At 37.3% G+C, this 9166-nt stretch overlaps 4 non-coding genes across 4 annotated transcripts; all 4 read left to right on the plus strand.

Moving 5' to 3' along the window:
* Window positions 1–726: 726 nt before the first annotated feature.
* LOC113461557 (small nucleolar RNA Z278) lies at window positions 727–839 on the plus strand. Its single transcript, XR_003383824.2, has one exon. It is a non-coding gene; the product is annotated as a small nucleolar RNA Z278 (small nucleolar RNA).
* Window positions 840–1127: 288 nt separating this feature from the next.
* Window positions 1128–1242, plus strand: LOC113461558 (small nucleolar RNA Z278). Its single transcript, XR_003383825.2, has one exon. It is a non-coding gene; the product is annotated as a small nucleolar RNA Z278 (small nucleolar RNA).
* Window positions 1243–1686: 444 nt separating this feature from the next.
* On the plus strand, window positions 1687–1791 carry LOC113461560 (small nucleolar RNA snoR97). Its single transcript, XR_003383827.1, has one exon. It is a non-coding gene; the product is annotated as a small nucleolar RNA snoR97 (small nucleolar RNA).
* A 1143-nt stretch (window positions 1792–2934) lies between these two features.
* LOC113461559 (small nucleolar RNA snoR109) lies at window positions 2935–3029 on the plus strand. Its single transcript, XR_003383826.1, has one exon. It is a non-coding gene; the product is annotated as a small nucleolar RNA snoR109 (small nucleolar RNA).
* The last annotated feature ends 6137 nt before the right edge of the window (window positions 3030–9166 follow it).

The following is a 9166-nucleotide window of genomic DNA, read 5'->3' on the forward strand; positions in this document are numbered from 1 at the left end:
CGGCTGTAGCAGGAGTCGACTCACGCTTTTCCGGAGTCGACTCGGCAACTGTTCCAAATTTGAATTAAAGTTGCCGTCTTGACTGAGAGTCGACTCGTCTTGATCTGGAGTCGACTCGCCAACTTCTGGAGTTGACCTGGCAATTTTTGGAGTCGGCTCATCCACTGAAGTCCGTGGATCCAAATTTGAATTTTGTCCACTCGAGTCGACTCGACTGTCCTGGGAGTCGACTCGAATCTCAGAGCCCGAACTCTCGATTCTCTGTCGTTTGGCTCATCCAGTCTTGGAGTCGACTCGAACTGTCTGTGAGTCGACTCGAATCTCAGAGGCAGTAACATGGTCTTCTGTCTGTTGATGGTCGCTCAGTCTCGGAGTCGACTCGTGTACTGCGGGAGTCGACTCGAATCTCAGAGTCCGAAAATCGTTCTCTGACTTTTTCCTTGTGTTCCTCTGAGAGTCGACTCTTACCTTCTTTGGAGTCGACCTGCCAACCATCGGAGTCGACTCGCGTTCCACTGGAGTCGACTCGAATCTCAGACCCGAAAACTGCTCTCTGACTTTTCTGCCTGTGACTGCTTGGAGTCGACTCTTACTTCCCTGGAGTCGACTCGGTGAACATTGGAGTCGACTCGCGCACTTCAGGAGTCGACTCGTTGACAGGTTCTGAGATGAAGCTTTCTGTTCTTCTTTCTGTTCTCAGTCGGAGTCGACTCGTACTAATCTGGAGTCGACTCGATCTCCAAGTTTATGAGGTGTAGAGAGCTTCAAGTCCCTGTTTTATAGGAAGAACCAACTTGGAGCTGCTACATTCAAATGACATCAGTGGACTTTTCTGAGGCATTGTTCTTTTATGATCATGATGTTATCTTGATATGTATGAATTATAGTGATTAACAAAGTACTTTCGGGCTGTTTCTAAACTCTTATTTTTTTTATGTATTTAATGTATGGTTTCTTTTTAATGAAAAATATTGAGGAGTGATTTCAGCTGGACGTGATGGTAGACGCATTAGCCTTTTTTGCTTTTTAAACACTCACTTTGAAGTGTATATCTTGTACATAAGTATTTGATTGTTGAATGGTAAGCCTTTTTTTGTGAAACACAAAACTTTTAGCTTTTTGCCACTGCCAATGATGATTTGTCTGCAAAATGGATGTGTTGTGGAACCAAGTCCCTGCTTGCAGGGAGAACCTACTTGGGGAAGCAGCAGTTAACATGACATCAACAGATATTTCTGAAGCATAGAGAATTATATCTTCACCCTTTGAATTTTCTGACTTTTCTTTCACTGTTAAGAAATTTTTGGTGATGCGACTTGCAGGCTGTCTGGAATTCTTATGTACACTATCTATACAACACACTACATGGCATAGGGTACATCTTCAGAATGGAAGGCGAATATACTTTGTTTATAAAACAATCTGCAGCTCTACCTTTCCTCCTAAGGTAAAGGCCAACTTACCCTGAACTAAATCCCAAACTCAAGCTTTAGCTCGGTCTGCATGTAATGAATGTAATTTCAAACGACAACTAGGTAAAAAATGGAAAAAATATTATAGCAATTAAATTATGTTATCTCCCTTCCCTATTCTCTTTTGTGGCCTAAGCCCTTTTACAATATTACATCACCAGATTTATTTGTACCTACATGTGTATGTATCTGAGTTTAACTATCCTCTCGCTACACTGCACAATTGGCATGTAGGAACTGATGAACTCAGAAATGGAGTGTGGTCATCAGCTTCGTCTCTTATCATATGAGATTAGGGCTGAATAACAGCAGAACATTTTATATTTGTATATGTTATTGCATGTTATAAGCCGCTGTATAGTCATCCTTCCTCTTTATTCTGTGGTATGCTGAAGTACTCTTTTCCATTCTTTAAGAGACTTGAGAAGTTAGAATGTTCTGCAAGTAACATGCTGACATCAATTATTGGCTGTATGGGGCATCATAATTCAGCTGTTTGCAAGGTTACAATCTAAGTATTTTGGTTGAGATGCAATGGAAATAACCATGCAAGTATTGTTGAAAATTACAGGTGCTATCCTTTCCCAATCAGCTTGCTACAGTTGCAAGACATATGAGGATTGCATATGCGCATCTTATCATGATTGAACCCAAGTAAAAGCTTAGGCTACATGTTCCACAGCATTCTGTCTTTTACTCATATGTAACGTTTTAGATTGTTTTAAACTCAATATCTTCAAATAATTGGGATTTTGCTGCTCCCTATGTAAAATTTATTTACAATAATTAGTGGTCCTACGGGGCTGTTCTCGAGGAGGCTACTCCGACAACAAGAGAAGGTTACTGCGACACGCATTATCCTCCGATTTCACCTTCTTGTACGGAAAGCGCTCTAAGGTAGCTCTGCATTCCGCTTTCTTATTGGCAGTGGAAGATTGATAAGGTTTTGAAACAATAATATTTGATAATTAATCTTTTTGCTTCTTGAGTTACAAAAATATAGCTATTATTCTTTCTTGTATTTTGCGTTTAACTAATCATTAGGACATGTTTCTTCTATTTGGCTATAGTTGATATTGGAGGTTCTATATTGTTCTCATGTCTTAAGTAAATCTTTTCATTCTGAGGTTATCATTGGACTAACATGTCAACACTTCAGCTTTTTTGCTTCTCTACATTTTTTTGGTGGAGCTCATTGATGGAATATGTGAACCTTATTGTTTTGTTGTACGCTTCATTGGTCTCGTTCTCTATGATGTTGAATTTGTGTGCTTTATTGTACTCTCTCTCTCTCCCCCCTTCCTTTCAGAATAGTTTATCCCTTCTTTTCCCTCTTGATTTTTGGGTTTTTCTTCGTTTTCTCCTTATAATATGTGGTAGATTTTATAATGGTGGTTAGGATTTCCGCTACATGTACCAAGGTTAGGGCTTTGGGTTGCCCTTGCCTTAAAGTTGCCGGGTCTGGCTGTAGCTATATGAATCAAGATAAGAGGGAAGAAAACTGGTCGGCTTGTCCTCCTTATTGTTGGCAACCCGCTTACCAAGCTTCCCACATTAATATGTTCTTAAAAAGTAGCTTCCTATTTTATTCTTTTTTATTTTTTGTGAGATGGGCAGAAGAAGGAGATGGTGCATGTGTTAGCCATTTTTAGAGGACCTTCTCACACATCAAGAGCTATCCATTTTCTTTGAATTTTTAATGTTTTTATTAATTTTTTAAAGTGATGATAGCTCAGCCATTATCCAAGCAAGCTGCTTTTTAATTGCTGCAGATTGTGTCATCAATGCCTACATCTGAGTTTTATTTTCTTTTACTCAGTTGCTCTATTGTTCCATGTTGTTCTCTATGTTGGAAAAATTAATGCGCACGCGGCCATATTCGGATCGTGTGCGCAATTGCTAGCGGGCACCCGCTGTGGTTCTTTTTTTTTTCTTGAATAAAAGCGGGCATTTGCCGCTGGGAATAACGTGAGCCAGTGCCCGCACTTAATTACCACGGAAATATCCGCAGAAGGCGCAGACGCATCTGCAAAAAGACCCATTTGCCCCTGCACAATTATTTCTATAAATTTTGGAGAAAAGTTCTTCCTCTTTGCCACTTCTATTTTTTATTTTTGCAATTTTATTCAGCTTATTTTATTCTTTTTATTTCATTCTTTGTTGGATCTGTAAGTCCGATCGGATTCGATTTGGCTTCTTTCGAGATGTAGCGAAGAGAAAGTTTAGGGACGTCATATCTTTGAGGAGGATTATCGGAAGATCCGTACGTGAAAGCAAATACTTCTTTGGGACAGCGTCTACACGCTTCGACCTGCTTTCAATCAGGTTTTTTTTCTTATTTTTGTTTTAAATTTAATATTAGTAGATTTGTAGGATTTGCTATTTTATGATTTGAATTTATTAAATGAATAGATTTATTTTGTGCTAGAATAAATTTCTTTTGTACCATAATAGATTTATTTTGACGCCGAATAATATATACATACACACACACACACATATATATATATTATTTCTTTTGTAATTTTCTATTAATTGTAATTATAGATTTATTTGTTTATTTAGGTGATATATTGCTAATAATCCAAAAAAGTGTTTGTTTATTTTTGTTAGTAATATAAAATTCATTAAATCCTTTATTATAATTATGACATATTAGATTTTAATTAAAATAATTATTTTGCTATCATAAAAATTAATAATCAATTATTCTAAAAAGGTAATAATTTGCTTAACCTCCAAGAGGTTTATTATACCTCCATTTAGACTCCTCAAGGAGTAATTTTTAGATCCCATTCAAACGAAAAATTCGAAAATTGGTTAATACATAATAATTTAATTCATTAAATTGGCTTATTAGATCTCAATCAATTATTCTAATAAGATAATAAATTTTATAATGTATTGAATTGACATTTTAGATCTTAATTACAATAATTGATTTGATAGCACAAAATTAGTAATCAATTATTCTAATAAGGTAATAAATCTTATAATTTATTGAATTGACATTTTAGATCTCAATTACAATAATTGATTTGCTGGCACTAAATTAGTAATCAATTATTCTAATAAGGTAATAAATCAATTCTAATATATATAATTCGTTGAATTGATAAATTAGATCTTAATTACAATAATTGTTTTGCTAGCATTAAATTTAGTAATCAATTGTTACTAATTTAAAAAATTCAAACGAAAAATTTGAAAATTAGTTAATCCATAATAACAAATTTAAGTTTGCACTTAGGCTTCTCTAAAATTGAATTTGTGTGATTTCTAGTGATTATATCCACTAACTAATAATGTCAAAGAAAAGCTTGTCAAAAAGGCATACGTGCCTAAGAAAGGTTGGTACTTAAGTGAGCCTAGTGCTCTACCACCGAGCTGATCTGGCTATTATTTTTTTGGATATATCAACTAGACATTCAAAATTCAATACAAATTTTAGTGCAATCTTTTGACATAAACTTTTTGCCTTCATTCAGGTTTCTGTCCCTTCTCTATAACCTTGAACCTATGGCCTCAAACATTAGTGACCATTTTAGTATCAAACCTGAAAAATTTAATGGCTATAACTTTAGGAGGTGGTAGAACCAAATGCTGTTCTGGCTCACCACATTAGGGTTGATCTCAGCCATAGGTGAAAGCACTACTGAAGTTGATAACGGGTCCAACCCAACTACTTCACGATATGCTACTCGCCAAAACTCAAATCGAAACTCAATCTCCTCCAACACTGAACCTTCTGCCTCCACTAGCACACCCTCTATGACACATTATGAGATAGACTATCATTGCATCCATAGAATCCTAGGGGCCCTTTCTGAGAGGCTGTATGATATCTATTACACAGCCAAGAGTGTCAAAGAACTCTAGGACACCCTAGATAGCAAACATGATTTTGATGATGCTGGGGTAAAGAGATTCAAGGCCTCTGACTTCAATAATTTTAGGATGGTGGACTCAAAGCCTATAAATAACCAAATCCATGACTTTGAAATCCTAATCCATCAGCTTAGGGCTAATGGGACCAATTTGGATAAATCATTCCAGGTAGCCTGTCTGATAGATAAACTACCTAATTCATGGTCTGATTTTGCTAAGACCCTGAGCCATACCCAAGGAGGTCTCATCCTAACCCAAGTCTTAAACTCCATTAGAATTGAAGAGCAGCATAGGCTCAGGAGTAAAACCTCTACTGGACACAAGAATAATGCTTATAATGTAGAGGCCCCACCTAGAAAAAATCAGAACCGACCTTTCGAAAATAAGCATTACAAAAAGAAACCTTATAACCCTAGAAACCCTAACCACCACAATGGAAAACCTATCCAATCCCAGGACTAGAAGAAGAAGAAAGAGAATGGTGGTGTTCGTTTTTGTTATGTATGTGGTCGGACCAATCATTTGTCTCTCCAGTGCTTTTATAAGAAGACTACACCTCTTCAATCCAAGAAGTAGGGTCCACACACAACCAGTGCTCAAGTCAACATGGTAACTTACGGTGCTTACTCCTCTGAGACAGCTTTCATGTCTGTTTTCTTCACTCCTGATGTTAACATAACTTTACAAGCACTTGACTGGTGGATTGATACCGGAGCTGATATTCATATTTGTTCGGATCGCTCTTGGTTTTTTTCTTACCAGGTCTCAAGTGGAGAAGCTGTGATCATGGTAAATAGCTCGGATATGCGTGTGCTAGGAGTGGAACGAGTGGACTTAAAGCTTACCTCTGAAAAAGTTCTGTCTCTGCACGACGTCCAACATGTTCTAGTTGTTAAGAAAAACCTCATTAGGGGTTCCTTACATGTCCAGCAAGGCTATCGTCTTATTTTTGAGTACAACAAAGTTGTAATTTCTTATGGTGTAATGTTTATTGAAAAATATTTCTAAGTGAAGGATTGTTTAAGTTGAATGTAATAGCTCTTTCAATGAATGAAAATTCTTTGATTATGAATATAGAACCTTCTTCTATTTGGCATGGTAGATTAGGTCATGTATATTATAATTCAATTAAGCAACTTATGAATCTAAATCTAATTGAGGATGATAGTGGTATTTTGATGATTAACACAACCATTAAGGGAATATCTAATTAAATATTACAAGGTAATATGATACATCATTACTAAGTTCGTCACCCACGGTATATTAGAAGAATGAGATCAAGATGTACTTCAATGATTACCAATGAGATAAAATTTGCGATAGAAAAGGGATAGTGAATTCTAAATTCCAATTCGGCAAAGTTTCAAGTGAAACGTACTCCTAAGGGGATAATAGTAATTTTCATTGTTTAGAGTATGTAGCACCACCATGACATATATTCAAAATTGCTTGAAGTATATTTCATTGATTATATGGATGAATCTAACCTTAAGTTGCAGCAAAGTGTGGAATGAGTCGACCTCAAGATTGGTGGAGTCGACCTCGGCACATCAAGAAACTATCAGGCACATTTCTGCAAAAATGGCACGGATGAACAGTACTTGGGCCAACCCAAGTGAAAGTTGAGTCGACCCCATCTTCAAGCCTCAAGAAAATAAGTCTCTAGAATCCCTGAGAGGGTCGACCCCAATGAAACTTGAGTCGACCCCACCTTGAGTCAACCCAAACTGAACATGAGTCAACCCAAAGGCTGTATCATTCAAAAACTGGTTCTCTGGAATCCCTAAGAAGGTCGACCCCAATGGAATTTGAGTCGACCCAACTGAACCTTGAGTCGACCCAGAAAAAGTTGAGTCGACCCAAGTGAAAAACGGCTGAAATATAAGGTTCTGTGTTTCCTGAGAGGGCCGACCCCAATGTAGCATGAGTCGACCCCATTGAAAGTTGGGTCGACCCCAGTGAAAGTTGAGTCGACCCCAAGTCTAATGAACAGTGGTTTGAGTCGACCCCAGAAAGTTTGGGTCGACCCAAGCACGGGCAGAAACATAACGGCTAGTTCTGCAGAAGTACTTTTTGTCCTTCCAACAGTAAGTAACGGCTAGTTTTTGAAATCTAACCAATAGGGGGTGTCCAATGGATGAGGGAAACTATTTAAAAGGACACTATTCATCAGAGAAAACATCCTTTTGCAAAATATCAAAGCTTACACAAGAAAGACAAGAGCCCTAATTTTCTTCATCCAAGTGCTTCATTCAAAGAGTCAAAAGGAAGTGGCTGAGCAGATTCCAAGAGACATTAAGAGCTCTATCCATCCTTAAAGAGTGAAGCATTCTTGACAAAGAAGAGAGAAGTCTCATCAAGCGATAACTATATTCTAAACTCTTCTTTGTAGCTTATAATTGTTATATTTGCTCATCTAGGAGTTTCAACTTTCTTCTTCTTTTTAATCACCTTGTAAAGGTTTGTTGGTGAGCACGTAAAACCAACGGTGTAGGTTTGTTGGTGAGCCCGTAAAACCAATTGTGAAGGTTCGTTGGTGAGCCCATAAAACCAACATAGGTTCTTGGTGATCCCGGAAAACCAATGTGTAAAGGTTTTTGGATTGTGAGCCCGGAAAACAATCCAACTGTGTCCATGAGATTATAATGAATTCCCAAGGGGTCGCTTGGGGAGTGGACGTAGGTGCTTAGAAGAGCACCGAACCACTATACTTCTTGTGTATTTGCATTGTGTATTGTTTTAACTTCACTCACTCATCGATTGACTAAATTAAGATAGTAAAAATTTAGAGAAACCAATTCACCCCACCCCCCTCTTGGCTTGTCACCTTGGGCAACAAGTGGTATCAGAGCAAGGTGCTCACATAGTATTTGTTGATCTCGCAATCAAGAGACAAAGATCATGACAACCCAAGTAAGGTGTTCTATGAGTGAGGGGCAATCCACAAATAGACCTCCTCTGTTTAATGGCTCAAATTATACATACTGGAAAGCTAGGATGATGATATTCATTCAAGCTCTAGACTATGAATTATGGAATATCATAACTAGAGGACCACACACACCCACAATTAGTATAGAGGGCACAATCATTCCCAAACCAGAAATGGATTGGAATGAGAGTGATAGAAGACTAGCACAACTAAATGCAAAAGCAATAAATGTACTTTACTATTCACTAGATGTAAGTGAATTCAATAGAATATCTACATGCATCTCCGCGAAAGAAATTTGGGATAAACTGGAGGTCACACATGAAAAAACTAATCAAGTCAAGGAGTCAAAAATAAATATATTAGTTCATAAGTATGAGTTGTTTAAAATGGAGTCCACTGAGTCCATAACTGAAATGTTTACTCGATTCACAGAAATCATAAATAGGCTAAAAAGTTTAGAAAAGTCTTACACTAACTCTAATTTAGTGCGAAAAATTCTCAGGTCTCTACCAAGAGTTTGGGAGGCTAAAGTAATAGCAATTCAAGAAGCAAAGGACCTCAATACATTGCAATTGGAAGAACTTTTAGGATCACTCATGACCCATGAGTTGACCATGAGGCAAAATTCAGAAGATGAGGTCAAGAAAAGAAAGACCATTGCTTTGAAGTCTACTACTCCAAAATAGAAAACTGAATCAGAAGAATCTGATGATGAGGAGGAATATGATGAAGAAGGAATGGCTATGCTTGAAAGAAAATTCAGAAAGTTCATGAGAGGAAAGAAGAAATTTCATAAAAGGAAGCCCTTCTTCAAAGGTAGCTCAAGCAAAGAAAAGGGTAAGGACAAAGAAAAGAAAAAGAAAACGCC

The sequence above is a fragment of the Phoenix dactylifera genome, chromosome 2 (assembly GCF_051530095.1).
Source record: "Phoenix dactylifera cultivar Ajwa chromosome 2, Ajwa_hap1_PhDact_Kaust_v1.1, whole genome shotgun sequence".
NCBI lineage: Eukaryota > Viridiplantae > Streptophyta > Magnoliopsida > Arecales > Arecaceae > Phoenix > Phoenix dactylifera.